This window comes from Phyllobates terribilis, unplaced genomic scaffold, assembly GCF_046119375.1.
Source record: "Phyllobates terribilis strain yellow unplaced genomic scaffold, ASM4611937v1 Scaffold_341__1_contigs__length_2033592, whole genome shotgun sequence".
Classification (NCBI taxonomy): domain Eukaryota; kingdom Metazoa; phylum Chordata; class Amphibia; order Anura; family Dendrobatidae; genus Phyllobates; species Phyllobates terribilis.
In genome coordinates, this window is record NW_027363101.1 from 758297 (window position 1) to 774069 (window position 15773).

General features: G+C 48.9%; 7 non-coding genes and 1 pseudogene across 7 annotated transcripts; all 8 read left to right on the plus strand.

The window, feature by feature from the left end:
- Positions 1 to 104: 104 nt before the first annotated feature.
- LOC141222027 (U2 spliceosomal RNA) lies at positions 105 to 295 on the plus strand. Its single transcript, XR_012289937.1, has one exon. It is a non-coding gene; the product is annotated as a U2 spliceosomal RNA (small nuclear RNA).
- A 1115-nt stretch (positions 296 to 1410) lies between these two features.
- LOC141222081 (U2 spliceosomal RNA) lies at positions 1411 to 1488 on the plus strand (annotated as a pseudogene).
- A 5564-nt stretch (positions 1489 to 7052) lies between these two features.
- LOC141222047 (U2 spliceosomal RNA) lies at positions 7053 to 7245 on the plus strand. The gene has a single exon (XR_012289953.1). It is a non-coding gene; the product is annotated as a U2 spliceosomal RNA (small nuclear RNA).
- A 1115-nt stretch (positions 7246 to 8360) lies between these two features.
- LOC141222005 (U2 spliceosomal RNA) lies at positions 8361 to 8550 on the plus strand. The gene has a single exon (XR_012289916.1). It is a non-coding gene; the product is annotated as a U2 spliceosomal RNA (small nuclear RNA).
- Positions 8551 to 9665: 1115 nt separating this feature from the next.
- On the plus strand, positions 9666 to 9855 carry LOC141222006 (U2 spliceosomal RNA). Its single transcript, XR_012289917.1, has one exon. It is a non-coding gene; the product is annotated as a U2 spliceosomal RNA (small nuclear RNA).
- Positions 9856 to 10970: 1115 nt separating this feature from the next.
- On the plus strand, positions 10971 to 11161 carry LOC141222038 (U2 spliceosomal RNA). The gene has a single exon (XR_012289948.1). It is a non-coding gene; the product is annotated as a U2 spliceosomal RNA (small nuclear RNA).
- A 1115-nt stretch (positions 11162 to 12276) lies between these two features.
- Positions 12277 to 12467, plus strand: LOC141222050 (U2 spliceosomal RNA). The gene has a single exon (XR_012289956.1). It is a non-coding gene; the product is annotated as a U2 spliceosomal RNA (small nuclear RNA).
- Positions 12468 to 13582: 1115 nt separating this feature from the next.
- Positions 13583 to 13773, plus strand: LOC141222061 (U2 spliceosomal RNA). Its single transcript, XR_012289965.1, has one exon. It is a non-coding gene; the product is annotated as a U2 spliceosomal RNA (small nuclear RNA).
- The last annotated feature ends 2000 nt before the right edge of the window (positions 13774 to 15773 follow it).

The following is a 15773-nucleotide window of genomic DNA, read 5'->3' on the forward strand; positions in this document are numbered from 1 at the left end:
GAGGTTGACAACATGTCTTCTTAACGGGAGTCCAGGAGCTCATCTCCACAAATGGACTTTTCAGGATCCTTGGGTGGCTCCGTAGTTTGAAACCAATTCTGGTTATCGCTTCTCGGCCTTTTGGCTAAGATCAAGTGTAGTATCTGTTCTTATCAGTTTAATATCTGATACGTCCCCTATCTGGGGACCATATATTAAATGGATTTTTAGAACAGGGAGATGGAAAAAGAGCTTGCTCTGTCCACTCCACGCATTGACCTGGTATTGCAGTATCTCCAGGACCGGTGCACCCCTTCTTTAATGCAGTTTCTAAAATCAGAAAGAATTGAATTCAATGTTTTTTGTTCATTTTGCTTGTTTGTCGGATTTTGGGATGGACTCTTTGGCTTTGCTTTTCTTCTCCTCATTGGATTTTTCATGTTCAAAGTTGCAGAAGCCAGATTACAAGCTCATTTTGGTTCAACTTCAGCAACTGTGCATTGCATTGCCATGTAATGTGATGCAATGCTATCTTTCTAGCTCTCCCTTTTTACTTCCTTTTGGATAAACAGACATATTAGGCAAGCATTTTGGAGCTTTCACCTAAATAACTACAGGTGGTGAGATAAGCTGCACAATATAATTGACCTTTCAGTATATTGTTGCACACACACCATCTATTTAGCAAATGCCCTTGTTATCAACAGCAGCCTTTTAAACTCACCTGAGCTAACAGGTATGTGCGCTGGTTACTCTGCTGCGCTTAAAATTTCTTTTTTGGTTTGCTACAATGCCTTTTCTGAAACGTTGTCTCCCTCTGCTGGAACACTGACTTCTTTCATTTAATGCCTGCAGACTATAAAAGAGAACCCAACCCAAAAAGTTTGGTTGATTAGTCTGTGGCATTCTTTTAAACTGTTGCTTATGGCGGTCTCTGTGAGCTTCTCAGCGACATTCAGCCAGCCAGGTATCCTGCCTGCAGTAGATGGAATGTGGCAATGGAACGCTGGCTGCGCGTGTCATAATAGGCTCTGAGCCTTTATATACCTGTGCACAGCAGCAGCCACCTTCAGTCTGCTGCTGGACAGCCAGCAGCAGCAGCAGCAGGAGAGGTATGTAATCAGGAGCCCTCCTGCTAAGGGTAGACAGCTGCTCGTTCCACCCCACCCCCCGCCTTAATTGGTTCTCCTCCCTTCCAACGGTTTTGAGGCGGGTGGGAACAGCAGGGGGTGAAGGTGCTGTGTTTAAAGAGGTGGAGTTATGCAGATCTAAAACGCGTGGATTGCAGCAGCAGCAAGCCGAAAAGTGCAGGCATGTAAGGGATCTAGAGGTTGACAACATGTCTTCTTAACGGGAGTCCAGGAGCTCATCTCCACAAATGGACTTTTCAGGATCCTTGGGTGGCTCCGTAGTTTGAAACCAATTCTGGTTATCGCTTCTCGGCCTTTTGGCTAAGATCAAGTGTAGTATCTGTTCTTTTAAGAACACAAGAGCTACGATCTACACTTGACGAGAGCGATCGAACTCGGAAGGAGAAGAGCTTCGGAGCCCAGCTGACATCAGAGAACGAAGGCGGATATCGGTGGGAGGAAGAAGCTCTAAAGAATCCAGAAGAAGACGAAGACTCGGAGAAGAATCGGGCTGTCCTGTGGAATCTTCGAGGAAGAAAATCATCGAGACAAAGACCTTTCGGGGAATTTGTCCAGAACACGACGGGAGAAGAATCTGCATAGCTCCACCCATTCCGGGAAGAGTTCCAGATCCAGCTCCAAGAAGTAACTGCAGGAGGAAAGCCATGGCAAGCGCTGCGAGGAAGGCCGAAAAGAAGAGCCTGGAGCTGGGGACAGCCAGGAGGGCCCAGCCAGGAGCCGATTCTGACCCCAAGGACTCTGCCTCCACGACTGGCCAGCAGAAGGGACCCCAGAAGCCCCGCCACGAAGCTCCAGCCCTGGAGCCATGGATGCGGCAGACGGTGGCCCTGAAGCTGAAGGAAGTGGATGGGAGGGTGCCGGACATGTCCTCGGACGTGTTCTGCCAGAAGATGCTGCTGGATCGAGGCTTCTCCAGGTCGGACACCCTCAGCATCCAGACCTTCTTGACGGGGATCTTCTTCGTCACCTTCGCCACTGTGAACAAATGCAGGAGGTTCTGGGAAATGGTAAGCGCAAAAGGACCGGATAATTCTTTCTCTGCCTTTACAGGTAGCTGCCCTATCCAGAGGGATGAAAGGAGGATCACGGTCTCCATGCGCAACCCGCACACCCCAGGCCAAGACATCTGTACCTTCCTGAGACGCTTCTGTTTGGTTGTGAAGGAACCCTCTCACATCCTGAATGGACTCGGCTTCTGGACAGGTAAGTGGTCGGTGACCGTTAGACTTCACAGGGACCTGGCGTACTCAGACGGACTTCGGCACCTGCCCCCGACATTCTCCCTGGGCAACTCCTACGGCCTCATCTATTACCCGGACATGCCGCGGAACTGCAGGAGATGCGGCAAGAACGGCCACGAGATGAAGGACTGCAAGGAGGATGCCTGCAGGATTTGTCGAGTGACGGGACACAGCTCGAAGGACTGCCCGAAGAAGACGTCCTGCAACCTGTGTGGGCTGGCGGCTCATCTGTACAAGGATTGCCCCAGGCGTGAGAGATCCTGGGCATCGGTGGTTGCGACGACCCCAGCTACGGAGGACAAGGCCCCGACGACCAGGCCTGTGAAGGTCAAGGACGCGACGACCAAGGCCCCAGCGGCCAAGGCCGAGACGACCAAGGCCAAAGCGGTCAAGGAGTCGGTGGCCAAAGCCCCAGCGACGGTCCCAGCAGCTCCGAAGCAGAAGAAAAAGTCAAAGGAGGGTAAGAGTTCTGTCACCCCTCTCTCGATCCCTCCCCCTGCCACCCCCGTCCAATCCCCCCCCACCCCGGCCACCCCTGCTGAGGATTCCACTTCCTCTTCCTCCTTCCCCTACTCCTCAGCAGGTGTCCTTTCCCCTGCCCCGGCAGCCACTCTCCCTCCCCAGACCATGGTAGCGGTGGAATTAACCTTTCCTCCACCCGCCGCTATCTATTCCGAGGAGGATTTTCCCCTTCTTGTCTCCCCAGTTCCAACCCGGGGAAAGAGGAAGGTGGAGGACAGCCCTGCTACTGAATCCTCCAAAAAGAAGATTCTGGATTTCGTAGGCGAAAAGGAGGATACCCTCCCTGAGCCAGAAGAGATGGAGCACATGGTTGAGACCCTGGTGGCCGAGCCAGAAGAGGAGGAACTGGTGGTCGCCGAGATTGAGGCCGCGCTGCTTGACCAGATGGAGGAAGAGGGCCTGCTGGTGATCCCGTTACCAGCAGTCAACACCGACGAGGGACCACCCGACCGGAGTGGTAACTAAGGTGTATTGCCTGCGCTAACTTTTTCTTTTTTCCCTACATGATGGCTAATATTAACTTATTTTCCATTAATGTCAGGAGCATCAAGGACAAGTTCAGACGTCAGACTATTTATGCCTTCCTTACTTCCCAGTTGTGTGATGTTTATATGTTGCAGGAATGTTCCCTTCCCTCCTCTAGGTCCTTCAAACATCTGGCCAGGGAGTGGTCCCACGGTCCATCCTACTGGTCCGGTGGGGGTGACTGCAAGTCTGCGGGGGTCGCAATTCTGATCAGGGGGGGCGCATTCACGCTTGAGTCCGTCCAGGAGCTCATCTGCGGCAGGGCTCTTGTTGTAGATGGCAACTGGGCGGGAGAACCTGTCAGGTTCATCAACGTGTATGCGTCCCCACTGAAGAATGAGCGTTTGGAGCTTTTCCAGACCCTGCGGCTTCAGCTTGCCACCACCAGGACCTTAGTGATGGCCGGGGATTTCAACTGCCCCATCGAGGAGGACGGTCGTAGTTCTGGCACATCTGCCAAGTTGGACATCACGTCCAAGCTGCTCATCGAGATGGTAACCGAGGCCTCTCTTCAGGACGTGGTGGGCTCCATGGGGAGAGGCTCCACGAACTATTCGTGGAGCCGACCCGATGGCTCACTCCGCTCCAGGATTGACTTTGTGTTCACCTCTCGGGCAGTCAGGCAGAGTAGGCACTCGATGGTCTCCTGCTTCTTCTCTGACCACAGAGCCATTCACTTACAAGGTGTCCTCGGCGACGGTTTTCCGTCCGGCCCCGGCTCCTGGAAGCTGAATTGTGCTCTGCTGGCTCAGGATGAAGTCGTGGAGGAGCTGAGAGCAGCCTACGCAATGTGGCAGTCCTACAAGGGTAGCTTCCAAACAGTCTCTGATTGGTGGGAATATGTTAAACTTGAGTTTCGCTGTTTCTTTCAGGCCAAGGGTCGACAACAGGAGTGTGAGAAGAGGAGGGACTTCAGAGGGCTGCAGCGCGAGCTGCGGTCGCTGCAGGACCTTCTTCACTGCGGCTGGGACGTGAGGGAGGAGCTGGAGGAGACCAAGAAGAGCCTGAAAAGGCACTTTGAGGAGGAGTCCAAGCGAATCATCTTCCGTTCCAAAGTGGAGAATCTGGAGAAGGGTGAGAAATGTAACTCATTCTTTTTCAGGAAACTTCATGCCGGTCACACGCCCCTGAACGAGCTGCGAGACGAGAGCGGAAACATGCGACGTGGGAAGGAGGACGTGATGAGGGTCGTCAGCGACTTCTACAGCGAACTCTACTCCCACAAGACTACCGACCCCGACGCTGCTGATAAGTTCCTGTCAGGTATCACTAACCATCTTGATCCTGCAGGCACGGCAGCCTTGGACAAACCTCTGATGGTGGGCGAATTGCTCTCTGCCGCTAAATCCTTTAGGACCGGCAGGACCCCGGGCAGTGATGGTCTTCCAGCGGAGCTCTATGTAGCGCTGGGAGACCTCATCTGTCCGGACCTGTTGGACCTGTACGAGGAGATGGTGGTGGAGGGTAGAATGCCTCCATCTTTGAGGGAAGGAATGGTCACGATCCTGTACAAGCGGAAGGGAGAGAGGTGCAACCTGAGGAATTGGCGTCCCATCACTCTGCTCAACGTGGACTACAAGATCCTGGCCAAGACGATGGCGACACGACTTAAGACGGTCATCGGACGGATCATCCACCCGGACCAGACCTGCGGCATCCCTGGACGTCGCATCGCAGACAGCCTCGCTCTCGTGCGGGACACGGTCGAGTACATCAAGGTCCGCCGCGCACACGCGGCCCTGGTCTCCTTGGATCAGGAGAAGGCCTTCGACCGGGTTTCCCACGAGTTCATGGGCCGAGCTCTGCACCGGTTAGGTTTGGGTAACATGTTTTGTTCGTATGTCCGTCTGATGTATTTTGATATCCACAGCTCGGTGTTGGTGAACGGCTGGAAGACTGACCCCTTCCCTGTCCTCTCTGGGGTCAGACAAGGCTGCCCTCTATCACCTCTTCTTTTTGTTTGTGTTATAGAACTCTTCGCAGAGGCTATCCGGCAGAATGGAGAGATCAGAGGGATCACCGCACCGGGTCCGGGACGACACGAGGTCAAGTGCTCGCTCTACATGGACGACGTCACCGTCTTCTGCGCTGATCGTGGTTCAGTCGACGCCCTCGTCCAGACGTGTGAGAGGTTCGGCCGGGCTTCAGGGGCCAAAGTCAACTGCAGGAAGTCGGAAGCCATGCTCTTCGGGGATTGGCAGCCGGCCTCCTCCGCCCCCTTCCCCTTCAACATTCAACCGGATTTCCTCAAGGTGCTGGGAGTCTGGTTCGGGAAGGAAGGAGCGGCCCTCAAGTCCTGGCAAGAACGCTTGGCCAAGGTGAAGCAACGGATCGGACTCTGGAGCCTCAGACACCTCACTTGTGAGGGTAAGGCACTCGTCCTGCGTAATGAGGTCCTGCCCGTCTTGCAGTACACGGCGCAGGCCTGGCCCCCACACGTCACTGTGTGCAGGGCCATTACCAGGACAGTGTTTCACTTTGTCTGGGGATCCAAGATGGACAGAGTCAGGCGGGCCGTCATGTACAAGGAGCCTCGCAAGGGTGGGAAGGGTGTTCCAGATATCCCCACCCTCCTGCGATCCTCTTTTGTGTGTGATTGTGTCCGCCGGACTTTGCAAGTCAAGAATGGCTCCGCGGGCAGGTCCATGTCTCGCTTCTTCCTGCTTCCTCTTTGGAGGCGACTCGGCTGGGACAAGTGGGACAGCTCCTTCCCCTACAAATGGACGACGCCATGGTTCTACGGAGACGTCGTTCGATTTGTGGGGGAGCATCAACTGGAGGGACTCAAGCCCGACTTGTGGAAGCCCAAAACTATCCACAAGCTAATCAGAGCCAAGGATGACGTGGAGAACATCACAGGACTTCACCAGGACACGCTGGAGACTGTGTGGACAAATGTGTCGTCTGACAGGCTGACCAACGGGCACAAGGACTTGTCGTGGATGGCGATTCAGGGCGGACTGCCCGTCCGGTCATTCATGCATGCCCGGAACCTGTGCAAGACCCGGTACTGCCCAAGGTGCCCCTTCGTGGAGGAAACATCTTTGCACACTTTTTGGGACTGCGGATTTGCACAGCGCCTATTGACTGCACTTGAGGACGACCTGAGGAACTCTGTCCCCAGGGCGAGCCTATCGCACCATTCTGTGCTTTACGGACTCTTCCCTGGGGTTCATACCGTCGGAGCCATCCAGGAGGCTTGGCGCCTTATGAACTGCTTCAAGGATGCCGTTTGGGTCGCCAGGAACCGGCTCATCTTGAGGAGGGAGAGGATGTCCATCCAGGACTGCCGCAGGCTGATCCACAGCCTGCTCAGAGACTATTCCATCATGGACGGTCCGGAGGACGAGGACGAGGACTAAACCCCTCCTCCCCCTCTCCCCTTATGTGTCTTGTCTTTCAATAAAGCTTCGGGCCTGTGATTTTCCCCTCCCCATCCCCTTTTTCCCAATCCCCATCCCTTATCACGGTTCGTCGTACTGTATTGATTGACATGCTTTTTCTTTCAGATTGAGTGTTTTGTGTAGCATAGGGGTGTGATGTGTCTAGTTAGTGCGTCGTATCCTCATGCTATGTAAATATGATGTAGAAATCTGTGTGTACTGGGCTGCGGCACTGTACACTGTCTGTTAACTTATTTTTTGTGCTAATAAAAGATATATTCAATCAAAAAATCTGTTCTTATCAGTTTAATATCTGATACGTCCCCTATCTGGGGACCATATATTAAATGGATTTTTAGAACAGGGAGATGGAAAAAGAGCTTGCTCTGTCCACTCCACGCATTGACCTGGTATTGCAGTATCTCCAGGACCGGTGCACCCCTTCTTTAATGCAGTTTCTAAAATCAGAAAGAATTGAATTCAATGTTTTTTGTTCATTTTGCTTGTTTGTCGGATTTTGGGATGGACTCTTTGGCTTTGCTTTTCTTCTCCTCATTGGATTTTTCATGTTCAAAGTTGCAGAAGCCAGATTACAAGCTCATTTTGGTTCAACTTCAGCAACTGTGCATTGCATTGCCATGTAATGTGATGCAATGCTATCTTTCTAGCTCTCCCTTTTTACTTCCTTTTGGATAAACAGACATATTAGGCAAGCATTTTGGAGCTTTCACCTAAATAACTACAGGTGGTGAGATAAGCTGCACAATATAATTGACCTTTCAGTATATTGTTGCACACACACCATCTATTTAGCAAATGCCCTTGTTATCAACAGCAGCCTTTTAAACTCACCTGAGCTAACAGGTATGTGCGCTGGTTACTCTGCTGCGCTTAAAATTTCTTTTTTGGTTTGCTACAATGCCTTTTCTGAAACGTTGTCTCCCTCTGCTGGAACACTGACTTCTTTCATTTAATGCCTGCAGACTGTAAAAGAGAACCCAACCCAAAAAGTTTGGTTGATTAGTCTGTGGCATTCTGTTAAACTGTTGCTTATGGCGGTCTCTGTGAGCTTCTCAGCGACATTCAGCCAGCCAGGTATCCTGCCTGCAGTAGATGGAATGTGGCAATGGAACGCTGGCTGCGCGTGTCATAATAGGCTCTGAGCCTTTATATACCTGTGCACAGCAGCAGCCACCTTCAGTCTGCTGCTGGACAGCCAGCAGCAGCAGCAGCAGGAGAGGTATGTAATCAGGAGCCCTCCTGCTAAGGGTAGACAGCTGCTCGTTCCACCCCACCCCCCGCCTTAATTGGTTCTCCTCCCTTCCAACGGTGTTGAGGCGGGTGGGAACAGCAGGGGGTGAAGGTGCTGTGTTTAAAGAGGTGGAGTTATGCAGATCTAAAACGCGTGGATTGCAGCAGCAGCAAGCCGAAAAGTGCAGGCATGTAAGGGATCTAGAGGTTGACAACATGTCTTCTTAACGGGAGTCCAGGAGCTCATCTCCACAAATGGACTTTTCAGGATCCTTGGGTGGCTCCGTAGTTTGAAATCAATTCTGGTTATCGCTTCTCGGCCTTTTGGCTAAGATCAAGTGTAGTATCTGTTCTTATCAGTTTAATATCTGATACGTCCCCTATCTGGGGACCATATATTAAATGGATTTTTAGAACAGGGAGATGAAAAAGAGCTTGCTCTGTCCACTCCACGCATTGACCTGGTATTGCAGTATCTCCAGGACCGGTGCACCCCTTCTTTAATGCAGTTTCTAAAATCAGAAAGAATTGAATTCAATGTTTTTTGTTCATTTTGCTTGTTTGTCGGATTTTGGGATGGACTCTTTGGCTTTGCTTTTCTTCTCCTCATTGGATTTTTCATGTTCAAAGTTGCAGAAGCCAGATTACAAGCTCATTTTGGTTCAACTTCAGCAACTGTGCATTGCATTGCCATGTAATGTGATGCAATGCTATCTTTCTAGCTCTCCCTTTTTACTTCCTTTTGGATAAACAGACATATTAGGCAAGCATTTTGGAGCTTTCACCTAAATAACTACAGGTGGTGAGATAAGCTGCACAATATAATTGACCTTTCAGTATATTGTTGCACACACACCATCTATTTAGCAAATGCCCTTGTTATCAACAGCAGCCTTTTAAACTCACCTGAGCTAACAGGTATGTGCGCTGGTTACTCTGCTGCGCTTAAAATTTCTTTTTTGGTTTGCTACAATGCCTTTTCTGAAACGTTGTCTCCCTCTGCTGGAACACTGACTTCTTTCATTTAATGCCTGCAGACTGTAAAAGAGAACCCAACCCAAAAAGTTTGGTTGATTAGTCTGTGGCATTCTGTTAAACTGTTGCTTATGGCGGTCTCTGTGAGCTTCTCAGCGACATTCAGCCAGCCAGGTATCCTGCCTGCAGTAGATGGAATGTGGCACTGGAACGCTGGCTGCGCGTGTCATAATAGGCTCTGAGCCTTTATATACCTGTGCACAGCAGCAGCCACCTTCAGTCTGCTGCTGGACAGCCAGCAGCAGCAGCAGCAGGAGAGGTATGTAATCAGGAGCCCTCCTGCTAAGGGTAGACAGCTGCTCGTTCCACCCCACCCCCCGCCTTAATTGGTTCTCCTCCCTTCCAACGGTGTTGAGGCGGGTGGGAACAGCAGGGGGTGAAGGTGCTGTGTTTAAAGAGGTGGAGTTATGCAGATCTAAAACGCGTGGATTGCAGCAGCAGCAAGCCGAAAAGTGCAGGCATGTAAGGGATCTAGAGGTTGACAACATGTCTTCTTAACGGGAGTCCAGGAGCTCATCTCCACAAATGGACTTTTCAGGATCCTTGGGTGGCTCCGTAGTTTGAAATCAATTCTGGTTATCGCTTCTCGGCCTTTTGGCTAAGATCAAGTGTAGTATCTGTTCTTATCAGTTTAATATCTGATACGTCCCCTATCTGGGGACCATATATTAAATGGATTTTTAGAACAGGGAGATGAAAAAGAGCTTGCTCTGTCCACTCCACGCATTGACCTGGTATTGCAGTATCTCCAGGACCGGTGCACCCCTTCTTTAATGCAGTTTCTAAAATCAGAAAGAATTGAATTCAATGTTTTTTGTTCATTTTGCTTGTTTGTCGGATTTTGGGATGGACTCTTTGGCTTTGCTTTTCTTCTCCTTATTGGATTTTTCATGTTCAAAGTTGCAGAAGCCAGATTACAAGCTCATTTTGGTTCAACTTCAGCAACTGTGCATTGCATTGCCATGTAATGTGATGCAATGCTATCTTTCTAGCTCTCCCTTTTTACTTCCTTTTGGATAAACAGACATATTAGGCAAGCATTTTGGAGCTTTCACCTAAATAACTACAGGTGGTGAGATAAGCTGCACAATATAATTGACCTTTCAGTATATTGTTGCACACACACCATCTATTTAGCAAATGCCCTTGTTATCAACAGCAGCCTTTTAAACTCACCTGAGCTAACAGGTATGTGCGCTGGTTACTCTGCTGCGCTTAAAATTTCTTTTTTGGTTTGCTACAATGCCTTTTCTGAAACGTTGTCTCCCTCTGCTGGAACACTGACTTCTTTCATTTAATGCCTGCAGACTATAAAAGAGAACCCAACCCAAAAAGTTTGGTTGATTAGTCTGTGGCATTCTGTTAAACTGTTGCTTATGGCGGTCTCTGTGAGCTTCTCAGCGACATTCATCCAGCCAGGTATCCTGCCTGCAGTAGATGGAATGTGGCAATGGAACGCTGGCTGCGCGTGTCATAATAGGCTCTGAGCCTTTATATACCTGTGCACAGCAGCAGCCACCTTCAGTCTGCTGCTGGACAGCCAGCAGCAGCAGCAGCAGGAGAGGTATGTAATCAGGAGCCCTCCTGCTAAGGGTAGACAGCTGCTCGTTCCACCCCACCCACCGCCTTAATTGGTTCTCCTCCCTTCCAACGGTGTTGAGGCGGGTGGGAACAGCAGGGGGTGAAGGTGCTGTGTTTAAAGAGGTGGAGTTATGCAGATCTAAAACGCGTGGATTGCAGCAGCAGCAAGCCGAAAAGTGCAGGCATGTAAGGGATCTAGAGGTTGACAACATGTCTTCTTAACGGGAGTCCAGGAGCTCATCTCCACAAATGGACTTTTCAGGATCCTTGGGTGGCTCCGTAGTTTGAAACCAATTCTGGTTATCGCTTCTCGGCCTTTTGGCTAAGATCAAGTGTAGTATCTGTTCTTATCAGTTTAATATCTGATACGTCCCCTATCTGGGGACCATATATTAAATGGATTTTTAGAACAGGGAGATGGAAAAAGAGCTTGCTCTGTCCACTCCACGCATTGACCTGGTATTGCAGTATCTCCAGGACCGGTGCACCCCTTCTTTAATGCAGTTTCTAAAATCAGAAAGAATTGAATTCAATGTTTTTTGTTCATTTTGCTTGTTTGTCGGATTTTGGGATGGACTCTTTGGCTTTGCTTTTCTTCTCCTCATTGGATTTTTCATGTTCAAAGTTGCAGAAGCCAGATGACAAGCTCATTTTGGTTCAACTTCAGCAACTGTGCATTGCATTGCCATGTAATGTGATGCAATGCTATCTTTCTAGCTCTCCCTTTTTACTTCCTTTTGGATAAACAGACATATTAGGCAAGCATTTTGGAGCTTTCACCTAAATAACTACAGGTGGTGAGATAAGCTGCACAATATAATTGACCTTTCAGTATATTGTTGCACACACACCATCTATTTAGCAAATGCCCTTGTTATCAACAGCAGCCTTTTAAACTCACCTGAGCTAACAGGTATGTGAGCTGGTTACTCTGCTGCGCTTAAAATTTCTTTTTTGGTTTGCTACAATGCCTTTTCTGAAACGTTGTCTCCCTCTGCTGGAACACTGACTTCTTTCATTTAATGCCTGCAGACTATAAAAGAGAACCCAACCCAAAAAGTTTGGTTGATTAGTCTGTGGCATTCTGTTAAACTGTTGCTTATGGCGGTCTCTGTGAGCTTCTCAGCGACATTCAGCCAGCCAGGTATCCTGCCTGCAGTAGATGGAATGTGGCAATGGAACGCTGGCTGCGCGTGTCATAATAGGCTCTGAGCCTTTATATACCTGTGCACAGCAGCAGCCACCTTCAGTCTGCTGCTGGACAGCCAGCAGCAGCAGCAGCAGGAGAGGTATGTAATCAGGAGCCCTCCTGCTAAGGGTAGACAGCTGCTCATTCCACCCCACCCCCCGCCTTAATTGGTTCTCCTCCCTTCCAACGGTGTTGAGACGGGTGGGAACAGCAGGGGGTGAAGGTGCTGTGTTTAAAGAGGTGGAGTTATGCAGATCTAAAACGCGTGGATTGCAGCAGCAGCAAGCCGAAAAGTGCAGGCATGTAAGGGATCTAGAGGTTGACAACATGTCTTCTTAACGGGAGTCCAGGAGCTCATCTCCACAAATGGACTTTTCAGGATCCTTGGGTGGCTCCGTAGTTTGAAACCAATTCTGGTTATCGCTTCTCGGCCTTTTGGCTAAGATCAAGTGTAGTATCTGTTCTTATCAGTTTAATATCTGATACGTCCCCTATCTGGGGACCATATATTAAATGGATTTTTAGAACAGGGAGATGGAAAAAGAGCTTGCTCTGTCCACTCCACGCATTGACCTGGTATTGCAGTATCTCCAGGACCGGTGCACCCCTTCTTTAATGCAGTTTCTAAAATCAGAAAGAATTGAATTCAATGTTTTTTGTTCATTTTGCTTGTTTATCGGATTTTGGGATGGACTCTTTGGCTTTGCTTTTCTTCTCCTCATTGGATTTTTCATGTTCAAAGTTGCAGAAGCCAGATTACAAGCTCATTTTGGTTCAACTTCAGCAACTGTGCATTGCATTGCCATGTAATGTGATGCAATGCTATCTTTCTAGCTCTCCCTTTTTACTTCCTTTTGGATAAACAGACATATTAGGCAAGCATTTTGGAGCTTTCACCTAAATAACTACAGGTGGTGAGATAAGCTGCACAATATAATTGACCTTTCAGTATATTGTTGCACACACACCGTCTATTTAGCAAATGCCCTTGTTATCAACAGCAGCCTTTTAAACTCACCTGAGCTAACAGGTATGTGCGCTGGTTACTCTGCTGCGCTTAAAATTTCTTTTTTGGTTTGCTACAATGCCTTTTCTGAAACGTTGTCTCCCTCTGCTGGAACACTGACTTCTTTCATTTAATGCCTGCAGACTATAAAAGAGAACCCAACCCAAAAAGTTTGGTTGATTAGTCTGTGGCATTCTGTTAAACTGTTGCTTATGGCGGTCTCTGTGAGCTTCTCAGCGACATTCAGCCAGCCAGGTATCCTGCCTGCAGTAGATGGAATGTGGCAATGGAACGCTGGCTGCGCGTGTCATAATAGGCTCTGAGCCTTTATATACCTGTGCACAGCAGCAGCCACCTTCAGTCTGCTGCTGGACAGCCAGCAGCAGCAGCAGCAGGAGAGGTATGTAATCAGGAGCCCTCCTGCTAAGGGTAGACAGCTGCTCGTTCCACCCCACCCCCCGCCTTAATTGGTTCTCCTCCCTTCCAACGGTGTTGAGGCGGGTGGGAACAGCAGGGGGTGAAGGTGCTGTGTTTAAAGAGGTGGAGTTATGCAGATCTAAAACGCGTGGATTGCAGCAGCAGCAAGCCGAAAAGTGCAGGCATGTAAGGGATCTAGAGGTTGACAACATGTCTTCTTAACGGGAGTCCAGGAGCTCATCTCCACAAATGGACTTTTCAGGATCCTTGGGTGGCTCCGTAGTTTGAAACCAATTCTGGTTATCGCTTCTCGGCCTTTTGGCTAAGATCAAGTGTAGTATCTGTTCTTATCAGTTTAATATCTGATACGTCCCCTATCTGGGGACCATATATTAAATGGATTTTTAGAACAGGGAGATGGAAAAAGAGCTTGCTCTGTCCACTCCACGCATTGACCTGGTATTGCAGTATCTCCAGGACCGGTGCACCCCTTCTTTAATGCAGTTTCTAAAATCAGAAAGAATTGAATTCAATGTTTTTTGTTCATTTTGCTTGTTTGTCGGATTTTGGGATGGACTCTTTGGCTTTGCTTTTCTTCTCCTCATTGGATTTTTCATGTTCAAAGTTGCAGAAGCCAAATTACAAGCTCATTTTGGTTCAACTTCAGCAACTGTGCATTGCATTGCCATGTAATGTGATGCAATGCTATCTTTCTAGCTCTCCCTTTTTACTTCCTTTTGGATAAACAGACATATTAGGCAAGCATTTTGGAGCTTTCACCTAAATAACTACAGGTGGTGAGATAAGCTGCACAATATAATTGACCTTTCAGTATATTGTTGCACACACACCATCTATTTAGCAAATGCCCTTGTTATCAACAGCAGCCTTTTAAACTCACCTGAGCTAACAGGTATGTGCGCTGGTTACTCTGCTGCGCTTAAAATTTCTTTTTTGGTTTGCTACAATGCCTTTTCTGAAACGTTGTCTCCCTCTGCTGGAACACTGACTTCTTTCATTTAATGCCTGCAGACTATAAAAGAGAACCCAACCCAAAAAGTTTGGTTGATTAGTCTGTGGCATTCTGTTAAACTGTTGCTTATGGCGGTCTCTGTGAGCTTCTCAGCGACATTCAGCCAGCCAGGTATCCTGCCTGCAGTAGATGGAATGTGGCAATGGAACGCTGGCTGCGCGTGTCATAATAGGCTCTGAGCCTTTATATACCTGTGCACAGCAGCAGCCACCTTCAGTCTGCTGCTGGACAGCCAGCAGCAGCAGCAGCAGGAGAGGTATGTAATCAGGAGCCCTCCTGCTAAGGGTAGACAGCTGCTCGTTCCACCCCACCCCCCGCCTTAATTGGTTCTCCTCCCTTCCAACGGTGTTGAAGCGGGTGGGAACAGCAGGGGGTGAAGGTGCTGTGTTTAAAGAGGTGGAGTTATGCAGATCTAAAACGCGTGGATTGCAGCAGCAGCAAGCCGAAAAGTGCAGGCATGTAAGGGATCTAGAGGTTGACAACATGTCTTCTTAACGGGAGTCCAGGAGCTCATCTCCACAAATGGACTTTTCAGGATCCTTGGGTGGCTCCGTAGTTTGAAACCAATTCTGGTTATCGCTTCTCGGCCTTTTGGCTAAGATCAAGTGCAGTGATCTACCGGTTGCTGCCTTGGTCTTGGCTGAGAGGTGCCTTGGGTACCCGGCTCCTTGGCCTCGGGGGATCGCTGCATGTAGCAGTGCGGCTTCACCCCCTTGCTGCTTTTGGGGAGCCGGATTAGTCCCTGGGCAACGAGGGGCGATCAGCCTGCCTGCTTTTTTTAAGTAGGCGAGGAGGATTTTTGCCACGTTTGGTGTGAAGATATGGACGGGAGAAGCCCAAATATGCTGACCTGTGAAGAGGTCCCAGTTTTTACAAGACTGAAGAATGCAGTGCGGTTTATTTTTTTGGATCCAGAGAAGAAGAAGTCTGGCTTGTTTTTTTTGGTAGAGAAGATTTTGTTTGGACTATTGGAAGTTCAAATGGAACAAGTTTTGTCTATGTTGGAGTTCCCGAAGAGAGGGATATATGATGTTATTTTTTGTTCAGAAGATATCTTTTCTGACTTTTGGAAGAGAATGGATCTAGTGAAGGAAGATTCGATACTTGAAGGTGTTTTTTTTGTGTCGCATTTTCCTAGGAAGGAAAGGCTAATAGTAATAAGGATGTATAGTCCTTTCATATTGGAAGAAGAGATCATGACCTTTTTATCCCGGTACTGTGAGAAAGTGAGTTCTGCTGGCAAAATGTTTAACCGATATGGTTTTTGGACCACGAGGTGGAGGTTCCTGGTCAAGTTCAAGGAAAGTTCGGATGGTGTTGTGGTACTCCCACCAAGTAGATTCAAAATCGGGACAGTTAATGGAGATATGTTCTTTACAGGTATGCCGAAGTTTTGTAGGCGTTGTAAACAGTATGGCCATGAAAAGGATTCCTGTACATTACAGTGGTGTGCCAAGTGT